The sequence below is a fragment of the Helianthus annuus genome, chromosome 11 (genome assembly GCF_002127325.2).
Source record: "Helianthus annuus cultivar XRQ/B chromosome 11, HanXRQr2.0-SUNRISE, whole genome shotgun sequence".
Taxonomy (NCBI): domain Eukaryota; kingdom Viridiplantae; phylum Streptophyta; class Magnoliopsida; order Asterales; family Asteraceae; genus Helianthus; species Helianthus annuus.
Window position 1 is genome coordinate 151,800,153 of NC_035443.2, and position 18,160 is coordinate 151,818,312.

The 18,160-nt window shown below is 37.0% G+C and overlaps 1 long non-coding RNA gene across 3 annotated transcripts; it reads left to right on the forward strand.

The window, feature by feature from the left end:
* The first annotated feature begins 9,229 nt into the window (after nt 1-9,229).
* LOC110928267 lies at nt 9,230-16,844 on the forward strand. Of its 3 annotated transcripts, XR_004871125.1 has the most exons (4): nt 9,230-9,337; nt 9,878-9,931; nt 16,139-16,192; nt 16,638-16,844. It is a non-coding gene; the product is annotated as an uncharacterized LOC110928267 (long non-coding RNA). The 3 variants fall into 3 exon arrangements; XR_002586249.2 differs by lacking the exons at nt 16,139-16,192; nt 16,638-16,844 and adding an exon at nt 10,377-10,592; XR_002586250.1 differs by lacking the exons at nt 9,230-9,337; nt 9,878-9,931 and adding an exon at nt 15,489-15,597.
* The last annotated feature ends 1,316 nt before the right edge of the window (nt 16,845-18,160 follow it).

Below are 18,160 nucleotides of genomic sequence, written 5' to 3' on the forward strand. Positions count from 1 at the left end.
TCAGGGTCGGCGTCGAGTGAATGGTGCTGCACTCCCTATATGTGCGAAAATGCAGATGTCAGAAATTCAAATGAGTCTGGGACAGGGGAATGGGCATAAGTTTCCCATGCAGGAGCGTCCGCAAGCAGTAGGTTAATACCAGCAGCAATAGGGCCTCGCCCTCAAATGGGTCCTCTTTCTAGTAGATCGTTATCGTTGTCAGAGGCCACGTCAGGGGGGCATATCAACAATAGGGTAAGCGGCAAGGGGCACAGGAACAGGGATCACCGCGAATGGCAAATTCCCAACAAGATGGCCATCAGTAGGCTCTGCTACGACATTCAGGCAGCGCAAAAGAGCTGAGAGTCGTCATTGTCTGTGCCGGTAGTATCGGGAACGTACACCTCGTGCTCCGATGAAACTATGTCGTCTAATACTATGGCCATGGGATTCGTAGTGTCCATCTTTCTAGTACATGATGAAGGCATGCCGTGTGTAACACAAACACACATATGTATAATAATCAATCATATATTCATATAAACATGTAAGTCAACAATAATCAATCAAATAATTCTCCTAGTCCCACTAGCCTCCCAGTCTCCTAGACTGACATTCCTAGTCCCACTAGCCAAATTCCTCCCAGTCTCTAAGACTGCTCTATCATCCACCTCGACCTCTTAGATCGAGCCTCGGCCTCCAAGACCGAGCCTCAGCCTCCAAGACTGAGCCTAAAACAACAAACATCTACCTCGATCTCTAAGATCGAGCCTCGGCCTCCAAGACCGAGCCTCAGCCTCCAAGACTGAGCCTAACATAAATAACATCTACCTCGATCTCTAAGATCGAGCCTCGGCCTCCAAGACCGAGCCTCAGTCTTCAGGACTGAGCCTAATAATGAATAAATGAAATGTGCTCAACATTTGTTTGTAAAAACGTTTTGGATCTGGACTTAAGTGGTATGCAGAAAATGTTTTCGTGAGAGCCCTAGTGATCATAGTCTAGACTCGAGAAGGAATCCTAGTTCGCTATGATCAGAGCTCTGATACCAAGCTGTCACACCCTGGCTTTGCGGAAGCGTGGTTAATTTGGTGTGACTTCTTAATACCATAGCTTAATCATAACAAGCTATATGAATTAAAATATGCAAGATCATCCATTGATAATAAAATGGTAAAACATTGTCTTAATGGGTTAACACCCAACAATCATAACTTTGTCTAAACATTACAAATGCAAACTTAAAGTAAACATGGTTCAGGGACTGTGACTTGTCCAGGAAAGAGTCACAAGTCTCGAACCCTGGATGACCTCGGGCCTAATGCAGCGGAAAACAAGCCATACCGTGCCAGATCGCTAATTTCCTGAAATACATGTAAGTTGAAAAATCAACAATAATGTTGAGCGAGTTCATGCGAAAGTGCGTAAACAAACCTTTATCTTTATCAAAAACCTGGTATGTAGCAAATAAGGAAAAAGAGATCACCAATGGTTTGCAAGGCCATTGATATGTGTGAAGTGCAAGTAGGGATGACTCAAACCTAGCGGATTTATGCGTCGGGCACTAAGTCACCCCGAGGTCCGTTCAGCTGGACCTGGGGCTGGGCTCGCTACACCCAGATAGATCTACCGCTCCTGTCCCTCGGTCCTACTATGAGGATTAATGGCCTCAAGTTTCCGCCTACCCACTCACATGATCTAAGTAACAAACCTCCTTACGCTAATCATACTGTGTAATAACATATTCATAATCATTGTAACATGTATTTCACCCCCGCAGTTTATAAAACTGAAAACAGTTAAGAGAAAAGGGGGACATGAACTCACAGTGAGTGCGTCACAATACCAAGTAATCCAAATGTCTGAAAGCTGTGCAACGACCTACATGTGCTAATTCTATTAGACGGATGGCCGTGCTTTAGCTTTATAGTTTAATTTTCGGGAAACAGTTAGACAACTGTTCCTTGTACATAATTGGTAGTTAATTTCCTTCCCAAGGATGGGGGAATTAATACATGTGCGTTTATAATATTAAGTCTCACTTAATACAATTTACTTCTCATTCCAAAATATAATTATTTTTCTCAAAAATAATATATTTTCTCTTTACATAATACTTTCCAAAATAATACGTCGACAAGATACGCATTTATGAATATTTCTGTATAAGGCGTAAGTTACGTTTTGGCGATTAAGTGGTAATAGTAATTACCGTTGTAACTTATATGTTTGTCGTGTAGGCGTTGGTATTATTTTGGGTTCGTCACAGTTTGTAAATATTATTTTTACTCTAAAAATAATATTTATATATTTTCACAAAATAATCATAAACAGTGTGGTGAAAAATATATTTATCGAATAAATATTTACCACGTTTAGTTTTGTGAAAAATCCCACCTCCGATTATTTAATAAATAATAGTCATGGCGAAATATATTTTGAAAACATTTCAAAATAGTTTAACACTTGTAAATAATTCTAAGTGTTGGGTTTTTAGAAAAATTTCGCCAGAGTTTCCCCTGTAACTGGAGGTGGCCACGCTTTCAAGCGTATCATTTTCTTTTACAAAATCACTCCAACACTTCTTTAAATCAACCAATCAATTTCCGATACTTCAAACTAGTTTCAACACATCAAATTTGTAGACTAGTATGTAAAATCACATTGTTACATGAACTTGTAATTTTTCCGAAAGTCATAGTGTAGATCACCTTATATTTAGTGGATCTATGTATAAAGTAGTTTAGTCTTGCAAAAACCCCGTTTTTGGAACAAATCATTCTTTACAACTTCCCGACAATTTTTGTAAAAATTGTTATTTTGTCGGATCTTTCGTTTCACAAGTGTTTATATACTTGTAGTTTGTAAAATATCATATTTGTTAACATGTTACCCAACTTTTAAAAACATGATTTTCTCGACACTTGGTTCTACGAATATACCACTTGTACATACGTAGATCGGCTCGTTTTAAATACTATTTTACAAGTCAAAATACTTTTACACAAGTTCATGTTTCTCGTGTGGTGGAGTTTCACCTTTTAACCCTTGTACCGACAAAAACAAGCTTATGTCAAGATTTGTGATCTTAACAAAGTCGGGTTAAACGATGATAAGAGCCACCACAACGTAGATCGGGCCTCAATAATCAACATATTCGAATACTACGACTTTTACACGCGTTATAAGCTTTTAACCAACAATATTCGAGTTTTAGTAGTCTTTAAAGATTCAAAACGTATGATTCCGACTTTTAACCGTTAAAAATCATATTAACCACTTTAGATACGATCAAGAGCGAGTTTTAAACATTATACCTCTAGCTCGGGGCTAGGGAAGAACTAGTCGGAAATGGCGTGGATAAAAGCAAATGAACGAGGTCCTTCAACTTCCGCTTGCTTCAAGCTTCCTCGTACGTGATCCTCGATACTTGTATAAGCTTGGAATGGCAAGATCAAAGCTCGAAAATGGATGTGTGGGTGTGTGTAGTTACGGCCGAGAGGGAGAGAGCAAGAGGGAGAGAGTGATGGTGAGATGTGAGGTGTGAGGTCTTGTGAGTTAAGTGTGCATTTTATAGACAAAAACTTGATCATCGTCCAACGGTTTCTTATGTCTCTAGATATCCACGAAATCTAATATAATAATCAAAAAGGTGTACTCTTTGGTTCCCTCTTGTTGGCCGAAACCTTTAGGGGGGGTGGGGTATCCGGTTGGATCTCGATTGTTCAGTTAGAGTTCAGTTACATAAAGTTGGTTACTTTTAGAGATTAACCCCGTTAGTTGTTTGACGCGTTATAAAGCGGGTGTTAGGGTAATCGGGGACCCTAACTGGCTCAGAAAAAGGCTAATAATATTTCTGGCAATATTTTTATGTTCCGGGTATAGTCCGGTTGTTCGGTTGGATAGTAATCCGTTAAAGTGCTTAAGTAATCCTTTAAGCGTCGTAATTAATATTTTTAGCGACACAATTTATTCTGCAAAGTGTCAGGAATATTTCCCCATGTTTTGGCACTTTACTAATTAGCTAGAAGCTAGTGTGTTGATAAAACTGCTGTGTTTTGTGCTTAGAGTACGTTTTAGGCACATCCAATCTCTGTATCTTATTCCTAGAGACGCAATTATACAATCCTTGTATCCCTACACACACTATGGGTGTAGTAAAATATTCCTGGCTCATTCAGGCCTTTAGAGGCAGTGTTTGCCTGATGCTGGCTATATCAGCATGTTCAATAGGTTATCCGTCCAAATGCTACTGTGCTTTTGTGCATCATGTTTGTCACTAGAGTTCAGTAAGTAAATAATGTAGTGACGGAAAAATCAAAGTATGATGCAGATATGTACAAGTATCAACAATCAAGTAGCAGTCTACCAGAAATCTCAGTTAAGCACAGTAATTAGGCAACAATTAATAGTTAATTAAGTCGTACGGATACCTGGTTTTGTGAGGGTTGTCACATTAAATTAGGTGATGAAATGAGATACAAAGAATTAACGGATAGAATGACTTCAATGGAATCATCAATGGCTGAGATGAAAGATATAATGAGGCAGATGATGGAGCATTCTCAAAGTTAGCCTAGCACTCAGCAAATTGCCAATGAGCTGTGGAAATCTTTGAACCTATCATGCAAGCTCAAAGGAATTTGGCTGACATCAACCATAATACTCACATGGAACTCATCAGGAATATGTTCGAGGCTAGGTACAAGGTAACACAAGCAGACATAAAGGCCATCAGGGAACATCTGGTCAAAAAAACTGGTTGTGCCCCTGCAACAGTCCTTCCAGATGATGATGAGGATGATGATGTCAAAAAGGGGGAGAAAGATTAATTGAGAAAGTTGCAGCCTGATTCAAAAGCAAAACCAAAACCAAAGGTGCAACAAAAGCCAGAGTCTACTCAACCAAAATCTTCTACAAAAGCATCAGAGGCTGGAAACAAAAAGGGATTGATGAGACCCTTAACAAGAAAGCTGAAGAGATTTCTTTGGAAAAACAGAAGAAGCAAAATACAAAAGAAGCCAAAGCTTCCAGTTTGATAAAGCAAGAACATGATGAGCAGAAGAAAAAAAGAGAATACTGGAACTTCATAAAGGAGGAAGTCTTCAAGAAATATAAGAAAGCCAATCACCATCCCTCCTAAAACCTCTACTGAACCTACTAAAACTATATCTTCTGCTAAACCCAAAACCACTGCTGAACCTAAAACCTCTTAACCTGAAGTCAAACCTTCACCACAACAACCACCACTAAAGAAGCAAAAGAAAGCTTTACCACCACCACCATCACCAATCCACCCAACAGATGTTGGTACAACAAATGTATCAGTAGATGTTAGTCAAACCACTACTGATACACCAGTTGTTTCAGCAGCTGTTAGCGAAACCTCTGTCATGGTCATTTTCTCTACACCACCAATCACTCAACCACATCCATCAACAATCCACCCTACATATGCTGGTACAACAAATGTATCAGCAGATGTTAGCCAAACCACTGCTGATACACCAGTTATTTCAACGGCTGTTAGCCAAACCTTTGCCACATCCTAGCTTGATTCCGGCAAGTAGCGCAAACATCCTAAACACCTGTCACATACGTTAAAATAGAGGTCAATACACATAGTGTAAGATGAGCATACAAGTTTAATAGTATAGTAGATAGCGAAAATCGTTTACGCATAACCAGCATGTAACATGTAGCAAAGTGAAGCTTGTAGGTTATCGACAAAAAAGTATGCACAGACGTGACTGCGAGTTGTAGAATGCGCAACACATATCCCCACTGGGACACGTGAAGTAAAGCCCTTAACAACCACTGTCCACGACAGGTGCTGAGTCTAAACTATAGTACTATCGTTGCTAAGGTGTCAGGCAACAATCACTGTGTTAACATAACATACAAGCATTCATCGAGTAACACGTATAACATACAGTAATGGTCAGCTTATAAAAGTGTTTGCGTTGTGTTTTGATTGTGATTTGAATAAGTAACGTATGTAACACCCAAAAGTGCGTAAAGCAAAAAGGGTTCGAGTATACTCACATATCGTGTTTAGTAAATAAACACTCTCTTGGATTAAAGGGAGCGATGAGTAATTAGCCTGAACAGTTAACGATAGCATAAGCGAAGAACAGCGCGTTAAACGATGCAAGTGAACTAAGTGACGAATGGTCATTTGATCGGATGACAATCCGAACGGATGGTCATTTGATCGGATGACAATCCGGTCGGATGGTCATCCGGTCGGATGGCCATTCGGTAGGATTGCCACTCATTTGGGATGGATGTGTTTGTGTATGATGGCTTTGAAGTTTTCTTTGTAGCAATTGAAAATCAGAGAAGTATCTCTACCTTTCAGGTCGTTCGCTCGAACGGTCGTTCGATCGGATGGCGATCCGTCCAGCGAGACATTTCTTGGAGAATAAGTTTGTCACACCCCCAAAATACCACATGCGGAATCACCGCGAGACGTGTGACGTACCAAGATCCAAGCCACCAATCACATTGAACCAATAATAAATATTTAAATAAAACATTCGATTCATTTCATAAGATAAAGCCAAGTCATAAGTTTAAACCAAAGAAAACATTCAGCGGAAGCATATAGTAAATAGTTAAACAACTGTTTCCAAAATAAGTGTTCAAAACTAATGTATCAAATATATCCAAGAGTCTCGATCCATGACCACTCTAGCACTCCCAGATAGCAAGTCCATAATCAGAAATCTAACGACTTGCAAGCATGCAGACAAGTGTGTCAGACGACGCTGGTGAGTTCAAAGTTTGTTACACGTATTAGTTACCAGATATAAGTATAAGACGATTCAATGATTTGATGATGTAATAACTCGTTTACCGCTGATGGCTTAAAGTTGTTTTGCCCAAACCCCATTGCCTCTATCAAAGCAATGGTCAAGACTGGGATCATTAGTTCACTCCCGACCTCCCCGGTACGGTGTGAGGTGACGTGCTGTCGTAGGTACACGCAAATTTAATCCCAAAAACAACTATAGATAGTGGTAAGAGGGTATCGAACTCAGGGAGTATGTGGAAAGTATGTCGATTGTATAGCTTTGTAATTAAAATACAATTACCTAAAATGCAGAAATTAAAATTCAAGATTTGATTGTTTTGGTTTTAATAACTAAAGTTAACTAATTAAATTGTAAATCAAAGGCGTAGTTTGTAAACAGATTAAGAACAAGCGACCATCCTAAATTTCCGGTTTGCTTTGGACAATTGTGTTTAAATTCACTAGAAAGAATCACATAGACATGATTCGTGTGTAAGTGTTTGTTGTGATAAAAGGGAACTAAGTACTCGGATTATGACAATGCGAGGTTGTTACCCGATAACCAATTGACTAATATCCAACCCTAACCCCTCCCGTGATATCTCGATTGTCAACGACACCAAGAACGTACGGTTTAGAATATGAGTATAACATCAATCAACAATTTACAATCAAACATTCACACACCATAATAAACAAACAAACATTGCATGTCTATTATTCTAGAAATACGAATCCAAACACAAAAGTCTTAAACAAACCTTCAATTCAGGATGATCACCATGAGTTTAGCCACACATAGCTTGGTGAATCATCATAGCATAAAGTTTAATGTTCATACGGATCGAAAACACAAACGAAATGTTTAGACAATGTTTACAACCAAGCCAGATCACCAAAATCGCCCCTAGTGTCTCTCAAAAACGTCCAATCATCATAATAACCCAAAAGACACCCCAAAACTGCATAAATGTGGCAGTTACACTTTTTCCGTCAGTTCCACCGTAAATTACAGTATCACCGTAATTTACAGTGAGTTTCAAATTGCTACGGTATGAAGAGACTGCTTTACGGTGGAGGCCAAATGCATTTCAGGTCCACCGTAAATTACGGTAGGACCGTAATTTACGGTGGAAGCCTGAGTTTTATGTTTTGTTCATCTTTTGCTCCGCACCTCCAACCCGTTCGACTCGAAAGCTTTCAAAGCTGCACTTTTCCTCTATTTAAGCCACCAAGCCGTACCTGAGACATAGACAACAGTAGTTATCTAATTCAAGATAATTACACACATAAATGAGGGATAAACTTGTGTTTTAGCATTGCAAAGGGTTGTCCAATGGACCACCCGTCACATCCCCACACTTGTTTCAAACACGGATTTCGAGAAAATACGGCAATTGTGCGAATTATACAAAACAAAACAAAACGAAACACTACTATGTACACTACCAAACCTGGGCCTCTCATGGTTGTTCCTCATTGACCGGGCGCAAGATGTAGCCCGCTTTGTCAAGTTCCAAGTTGTTGATGTCGTTCCCCTCCAAGTATGGCTTCAAGCGGTGACCGTTCACCGTTTGTTGTTTCAATGTTTGCTCGTCTTGGATGTCTACATCACCAAATCTCCCAACTCTTCGAATGACGTACGGACCCATCCATTTGCTTTTGAGCTTGCCCGCGAACATCTTCAATCTTGAGTTGTACAACCAAACTTTTTGCCCCACTTCAAACGTTTTCTTTCTCAATTTCGCATCATGCACCTTCTTGAGTTTATCTTTATAGGCCGATGCACATTCGTACGCCTCATCCCGAATCTCTTCTATTTCGCTTAATTGCAACTTCCTCAACTTCCCCGCCTCGTCATAATCCGCGTTAACCGTTTTAATTGCCCAATGTGCTCTATGCGCTAACTCCATTGGCAAGTGACAACCCTTACCATACACCATCCGGTAAGGCGTTGTGCCAATAGGAGTCTTGTAGGCCGTTCGTATGCCCACAATGCATCATCTAACTTACTCGACCAATCCTTTCTATCCGTTCTTACCGTCTTCATGAGAATCTCTTTGATTTGACGGTTGGACACTTCAACTTGTCCACTTGTTTGCGGATGGTAAGGTGTAGCAATTCGGTGATTCACGCTATAACTCTTCAACAATTTCCCAAAGTGTAACACCCCAAATTTCGTATGTCATAGTATAATATTTTACTCGTGATGATTTAATGATAAAGAGTAGTGTAACACCTCAAAAGTTTAACTATGCAAAATAATTAATAGAGACTTAACTTAGTTGAAATATATGTGAAATGTTGACAAAAGGATGAATGATATCTAATGATGTATAATTATATAAAGTGGAGGGACCAAACTTGAACATTTAGAAAGTAAATTAATAAAAAAAAAAAAAACAACACAAACACATACCTGTGTTGTGTGGAACGACCCAAAGCAAAGGAAAAGGGGGGAAACCCTAGAAATCTGATTTAGACAAAAAATTGAAGAAGATAATCAAGAATTTACTTGTGCATGAGCCTGAATAGAGATCATCTAAGCTTTCCTTTCAAGTGGTAAGTTGAAATTTCCGATTTGGTGAATTGTAGGAAGTGGGTTTTGACCCAATCATGAGTTCATATGAAGATTGTGGTAATTTTGAGTTAGGATCTTACCATAGAACGTGATTTATGCTTGAAATTTGGATGAATTGATGATTGAAAGTGGAAGCTCACTTAAGCTAGAGCCATTGTGTAGTGTAGAGATGAATTATGTGCAAATTGGTGTCATAATCATGTATGAAGTTACTTACTATGAGTATTTGTTGGATGAAATTTGATTATGAATGAATGTTGTATGAAAATTTGACGAATTAGATGATGTTGATATGAACTAGTGAAGATGTGCATATGATACTTGTACATTATGCTTTATTAATGTTATGCACGCCATGTGTTTGATGAAATGCTTGACTATTGTCTATAATGCAATTTCATAAAATATGATGAAAAATGAATAGGATTGGTGAAATGATGAGTTAGTAACTCACTAGGTAGATGTAAATATGAAATAAAAAAAACGTGAGATTAAAAGAATGTTGAATATGTAACTTGGAGGAGTGAAGGAAGAAGGTACGAGCCAATCCGGATCGCAAGTGTCGCAAAGTAAAGGTAAGTTCATATGAACTTTATTTACTCTATTAGCAGATTTATGAATGATATTATTTGGTACTATGAATTAGTGTAAATTTCCATTATGGATCATGATTGATTAGATGCAAAGAGCTTATATTGTGAAATGTTCAAAAGATGATGTTGTAATGAATATGAAATGACCCATCTAAATGGGTTGGAATGATAACTGAAATGATTGTTGGAATGTTTAGAAATTGACTTGTTTATAACGGGTCAAATGATGTGAGTAAGTCGAAACGTATGATATGTAGCGATTCATTATAAATGAGTCGGAAAGTGGTATGTTGGATGTTTCCAAATGAAAGTAAACATGTTAGTAAAGTACCATGCCATGTTAACGGGTCGAATAATGATAGGTAATTAAAGGATTTGAATTGTTATGTATTACGACTAACAAATGTTTTGTTGTTATGAATGATAGGTAAATCCCATGTTTTAGTGCGGCGCGCTCGGACCGAACACACACACAATGTCGACTATTATGCGCTTCCGGTTTAAGTTGTTTATTTTGAATGAGTCAAATTACCATTTTGAGTAGTAAATGTTTAACTAGTAACTAGTACAATAGTAGTAGTTTGAAGTTTAAACTTTGTTTTGAATAGTTCCGATTTAATGTTTTGATGAAATATGTAAGGTTCTAAATCTTAGTACATTTTGTAAGTGTCGTAGAATGTATTTTGATTTATTATGTTAAAAAAAAACAGGAAATCGTCTTCTTTACGAATGGGTCATGTCAAAATTTTTCTAAAACTGGTATGAAGTTTATGTTAATTATTAAATGTTGAAAAGTGGGCGTTTCAAGTTGGTATCAGAGCCTAGGTTTGAGGGATTTAAGCATCAAGTGCTTGAACTCAAACTGAAAGCTCGTGAGAAGGGTGTGTTCGATCCGCGGCGCAAAGTAAGTAAGTGTTTTAAAAGTTGAGATTTTTGCATTTCAATATAATTAGTTACGGAACGTTATGGAATAGTTATGAGATGTTGTGGAAAGATATGGGATGAATCGGATCAATTTGGGGGTTAGTACAGGACAAAATGGGGTAAAAAAAAAATAATAATAATAGTTCGCTGGGCGCCACCGTAAGTTACGGTGGTACCGTAGCTTACGGTAGCACCTGGGAGAAAATGGCCACCGTAACTCAGTAGCCCAGCACCGTAAAAGAAAAAGGGGCCACCGTAAGTTACGGTAGCCACCGTAGCTTACGGTGGAGGCCAATTTCAGCCAAATTCAAATATGTTGTTCTGTTGGATGTTTTTGGCACACGTGAAGTATATATAAAAAAAAACATTGTATTAAGACTTAAAAAAAAAGGTGATACCAAGGTATATGGGATAAAGAATGCTATGATGTAGATTGTCGGAAATGTTGAGTTTCCAAGTAAAGTTTAAGTATGATTTAGACGCGAGTAATTACTATTATGTATTGGAAAGAATGAGAGCTACGTATTACTCACTTGGTTATGTGATAGAAAGAACGAATGAGTACGAAATAAGTGTAAAAATGAATGTATGTTTCGATTAACATGTCTAGAATGTTCATAATGAAGGATAGTATGGTTTTATGACCTACGGAAATGAATTATTGAAAGCAAATAATGCATGAATGATAAAGAAATGAATTATATGGTATCTAATAAAGTATGTAATAGTAGATGGCGAGCACAGTGAGTGTAATGATGATGATAATGATATTACCAATAATGATAGTAAAGATGATGCCTTATGATCAATGGTATGCGGTGAGGTCAGGAAGTGACCGTTAACACCGAGAATGATGAATGGTATGCGGTGTGGGCACGAAGTGACCGTTAACACCGAGGATGATGAAAGAAATGCGGTATGGTCACTAAGTGGCTATTAACACCCGGAATTATGAAATCAAAGCATGATAACCATAATTAAAAGGACAAAGGTCAATAAGACCTAAGCATGATGGCATGAAGTAACATATAACAAAGTAAAAAGTATATAAAATTAACGTATGTGTAATAAGTAAGAGAATGAAAGTTATTGAAATATGTTAGGCATATTAACATATTTCCTAAACTATGTTGTAGAATATTTCTTAAGGCAAAACCAATAGTTTCGTTAAGTTTCCGGAAATGCAACCTATGATAATCAGGATCCTCTAAATGTCAACCGGGTCATGTTGAAATGTTTCAAAGTAAGAACGTATATGATTAGAAGGTTGTGAATGAAGCTCTAGTTGGGTTTATCAACCCTATAATGAGAGATATGTGGTGTGGCCATAAAGGAGCGTTAACACCTAGCATGAAAGAAAGGAAAGTATAAAAATTTAAAATGCTAGAATGAAATAAACATGACCAAAGAATAAATTTTAATAATGATCTCGAATGATATAGTAGATGGCTGATGAAAACGAAGAAAATTGTTAATATAACATGTTCTGAGTAGCGGATGGTGCGAGAAAGTAAGTAAGAAGGATGAGGGATTCTATTCCCCTATGAACAAAAGGCATGCATGATGTGGCCTATCGTGATCGATGTTGATGATGATGTACAACTGTACAAGTGGAATGAAAGTTGTTGAAATATGATTATGAATGCATCAATGTAACTTAAGATGACATGGAAATTATATGAAGTAATGAATGTAGAAAATGCTTAAGGTAGATGACGGACGAAGGAAATACAAACGATAACAAATGGCACGTTAGGAAGGAAAAAAAAAGGGGGCAATGATTACGGAAGAGGATGGTATGGTCCTAGAATGTAATGAAAGGTAACAATGATAATTAAGATTAAGCTTAGAAGATATTGAACATGAAAGGATGATGGAATTTCGAGTATATACTATGGTCCTAAGGATGAAAATTTTGTCAAACGAAAAGTAAATGTTAGTAGAATTAAAATTTTAAAGGAAGATATTTATGTGGTGAGCATGGGTAGAGCCTTAAGAAAGGGTTGTAGATGGATGAAAGTAGAGTCGTTAGGTAGAAAGAAAAGTATGAAAGCAACTGAGGAGATGCTTTTTCTCCACCTAACTAAAGATAAGTATAAACATAACAAGTAAGTGGCACAGATAGCCTGGTTGGTCAAGCATAATGTAGGACAAAAAGAACACACACACACACACACATATATATATATAAATAAATGATGCGTATGTGAACGTATGTGAGATGTGTTGCCGGTGGTTGTGGGAATATGAGTAGGGATATGTTGATAGTTAATCGCCGTAGACCTAAACGGGATATACGAGTGAGGGTAAAACATATGACAAATGTGGTAACATGTATTGTGTAAGTAATTATATATATACATAGAAAGATGTTGAGGTAATAAGATTATGATGAAAGAAGTATGCTCTGAACACGTTGCGTATTAAGCATGTGATGATCGACTTATGAGGACTAAAATGAATAATGGGCTAAGACCTAGATGGATGATTTAAGCACTGACGAGGATAGAGATTTTTGTAAGAAATGGTAAAATGATAATAAGTATGTCTAAAATCAATAAGGAAGTGCAAATATGTGAATTACTCCATACTGTAGGAATGGATTAACAAGCAACTAATAGTAATAGAGTCACTAAATGTTGAGGCAAGTATATATATAGATATATACACACACACATACTTTAGTAGCCAAAGTTTATACGTCACAAGAGGGGGGTTGACTAGGAAGAATGATGATATTAATAATAGAGAAATCAAATAGTAGGCTCATCGTGAGCATTATTGTTTCTAACGGCATAGTGAAGGAACAAGTATGGTTAGTAACCTGGAAGGCAGAAGTAAATGACTCATAATGCTAGTATATAAATTATAATCTTCATATCAATACATGGAATAATGGCGGCTCTAAATTCTTGTTTATTGTAAAGTATAGTTATTAGATATCTTGAAATGTCATGATGGAAAGATGGTAAGAGTCGACCCGTATATCGGAAAATGGGTAATAGAAAGGAAAGAAAAGCGAGGAACTGTTAAGAAAGCGGAGTACATGCTTAGTATGCCAAATTTAGAATAATTAGAAAGAACTTTATGGAAAATGTGAAAGGTTAACGTTGAAGGAAGCTAGAATGAAAACATAAGAATGCGTAACTGTTAGAGGAGGAATGTTACATAAAGAGTGGTCAAGTGGAATGTAAAATATGATGAATATTTGAATGGATATTTGAATAAATCTTACCCTCTGTCGAGTTCCTATCGTATCTGAGGAATTATTAGAAGATAAACCTCTAAAGAAATGTTCGAGAGTTAAAGTTTTTATACGCATGATTCTTGGTTCGTATTATAAAACAACCCTACGTGGTAGAGTGTAATCTCAATTATCGAATGAACGGTTGTACCAAGTTTTATGTAACTCAAACTTGAAATGGAGTGGTATATGTAATAAGCTTATAATCTCGTATGTAGCGGAACCTAGGTTGATAAGAATTAACCCTTTGAGGTACAATGTTAGGTAATTGCCTTAGTATTACAATTGCTAGAAGGAATGATGTATGTATGACGGCTATGGAATGTGATGACAAGTATCACTGAGTATGACACCTCGAGTGTATATGAGTTGCTCAAATGTAAGTATTGATTACACGATCATATTGATAGCGTGATTAAAGGCTTATGTTGGCCCTTGTAACCTAGGGATAGACGGTAAAGAGGTTAGAGCAGTATAATATGTACACGATTTGTATAAACGTATACATTAAGTTGTGGTTAACCATGCAGTTATGATAGATCATCAGTGGAAGAAATATTGGTTTCGGGTAAAGATTATACGAAGATATTACAAGAAACGTATGAAAAGACCTATCAAGCAAATGACATGAAAGAAATTTTGCTTGATATTGGCCTTGGAAGGATGAGGAGTATGTAGAAACTAAATAGTTAGAAACTATTGAATGATGTTTGATTTGTGATTATCATGAATGAATAGGAATGAAAAAGTATGAATATTATGATAATTATTTCCCCTAAGTGGATGTTAGAGGTATGCGGGAATGAATAATATGACAGATAAGTTTTAAGAAATCAGCTTGATCAATTGAATGATAATCATGAAATAATGTAATAGGATCTCTTTGATTCATACAAGATTGAATTACCAAATGTATTAGACAAGTTTAGAGTAGTAACGACTGATTCATCAGGAGGGATGATCGAATGAAAGCATGTTATCGAAGTTCGAGGTATGTTATTACGAAGGGATACATATAGACTCGCAAGAATGTATGTATTCAGGTTTCGGGGACGAAACCTTCTTTAAGGGGGGTAGACTTGTAACACCCCAAATTTCGTATGTCATAGTATAATATTTTACTCGTGATGATTTAATGATAAAGAGTAGTGTAACACCTCAAAAGTTTAACTATGCAAAATAATTAATAGAGACTTAACTTAGTTGAAATATATGTGAAATGTTGACAAAAGGATGAATGATATCTAATGATGTATAATTATATAAAGTGGAGGGACCAAACTTGAACATTTAGAAAGTAAATTAATAAAACAAAAAAAAACAACACAAACACATACCTGTGTTGTGTGGAACGACCCAAAGCAAAGGAAAAGGGGGGAAACCCTAGAAATCTGATTTAGACAAAAAATTGAAGAAGATAATCAAGAATTTACTTGTGCATGAGCCTGAATAGAGATCATCTAAGCTTTCCTTTCAAGTGGTAAGTTGAAATTTCCGATTTGGTGAATTGTAGGAAGTGGGTTTTGACCCAATCATGAGTTCATATGAAGATTGTGGTAATTTTGAGTTAGGATCTTACCATAGAACGTGATTTATGCTTGAAATTTGGATGAATTGATGATTGAAAGTGGAAGCTCACTTAAGCTAGAGCCATTGTGTAGTGTAGAGATGAATTATGTGCAAATTGGTGTCATAATCATGTATGAAGTTACTTACTATGAGTATTTGTTGGATGAAATTTGATTATGAATGAATGTTGTATGAAAATTTGACGAATTAGATGATGTTGATATGAACTAGTGAAGATGTGCATATGATACTTGTACATTATGCTTTATTAATGTTATGCACGCCATGTGTTTGATGAAATGCTTGACTATTGTCTATAATGCAATTTCATAAAATATGATGAAAAATGAATAGGATTGGTGAAATGATGAGTTAGTAACTCACTAGGTAGATGTAAATATGAAATAAAAAAAAACGTGAGATTAAAAGAATGTTGAATATGTAACTTGGAGGAGTGAAGGAAGAAGGTACGAGCCAATCCGGATCGCAAGTGTCGCAAAGTAAAGGTAAGTTCATATGAACTTTATTTACTCTATTAGCAGATTTATGAATGATATTATTTGGTACTATGAATTAGTGTAAATTTCCATTATGGATCATGATTGATTAGATGCAAAGAGCTTATATTGTGAAATGTTCAAAAGATGATGTTGTAATGAATATGAAATGACCCATCTAAATGGGTTGGAATGATAACTGAAATGATTGTTGGAATGTTTAGAAATTGACTTGTTTATAACGGGTCAAATGATGTGAGTAAGTCGAAACGTATGATATGTAGCGATTCATTATAAATGAGTCGGAAAGTGGTATGTTGGATGTTTCCAAATGAAAGTAAACATGTTAGTAAAGTACCATGCCATGTTAACGGGTCGAATAATGATAGGTAATTAAAGGATTTGAATTGTTATGTATTACGACTAACAAATGTTTTGTTGTTATGAATGATAGGTAAATCCCATGTTTTAGTGCGGCGCGCTCGGACCGAACACACACACAATGTCGACTATTATGCGCTTCCGGTTTAAGTTGTTTATTTTGAATGAGTCAAATTACCATTTTGAGTAGTAAATGTTTAACTAGTAACTAGTACAATAGTAGTAGTTTGAAGTTTAAACTTTGTTTTGAATAGTTCCGATTTAATGTTTTGATGAAATATGTAAGGTTCTAAATCTTAGTACATTTTGTAAGTGTCGTAGAATGTATTTTGATTTATTATGTTAAAAAAAAACAGGAAATCGTCTTTTTTACGAATGGGTCATGTCAAAATTTTTCTAAAACTGGTATGAAGTTTATGTTAATTATTAAATGTTGAAAAGTGGGCGTTTCACAAAGTTGAAGTTCTTGAAATGCGAACCACCATCACTTATAATAACCCGCGGGATTCCAAAGCGAGAAAAGATGTTGGATTGAACAAATTTACAAACAACCGAATGGTCATTTGTTCGTGTTGCAATAGCTTCAATCCACTTCGAGACATAATCCACCGCTACCAAAATGTATAGGAAGCCATTCGAATTCGGGAAGGGACCCATAAAATCTATACCCCATACATCAAATATCTCAACAACCAAGATTGGTTGTAACGGCATCTCATCCCTCTTCGATATACTCCCCATTTTTTGACAATTTATACAATTTCTAGCAAATTCACATGCATCCTTGAAAATGGTGGGCCAATAAAACCCACATGAAAGAACCCGATAGCCTGTTTTGTGCCCACTAAAATGACCCCCACATGCGGACGAATGGGCATGGGTCAAAATTTCCAACACTTCCGTTTCGGGCACGCACCTTCGTATAACTTGATCCGGTCCAATCTTGAAGAGATCCGGTTCATCCCAAATGTATTGCTTTACTTGGACCATGAATTGTTGTCGACGCTTTTTGGTCCAATGGCTTGGAATGGCACCCGTGGCTAAATAGTTGACATAATGAGCATACCACGGTGCAACGAAAGTGGAAACGGCTAAAAGTTGCTCATCGGGAAAACTTTCATTGATTTCACTCACATCATCGGTTCCTTCCACCGGAATCCGAGACAAATGATCCGCCACTACATTCTCACTTCCCTTTTTGTCTCGGATTTCTAGATCGAACTCTTGTAACAATAAGACCCACCGAATCAAACGAGGCTTCGCGTCCTTTTTCTCCATCAAGTACCGGACCGCGCTATGATCCGAATAAACCACCACTTTGCTCCCCCAAATATACGAGCGAAACTTATCCAAAGCATACACCACCGCTAGTAATTCCTTCTCGGTTGTGGTGTAGTTAAGTTGTGCTTCGGATAAAGTCTTACTCGCATAGTAAATCACCACCGGCTTTCTATCAACCCGTTGACCCAAAACTGCACCAATAGTGGTGTCGCTTGCATCACACATTATCTCGAACGGCTTTGACCAATCCGGTGGTTGCAAAATAGGAGCTTTGACCAAGTGTTCCTTCAAAACAGTGAAAGCTTGCATACACTC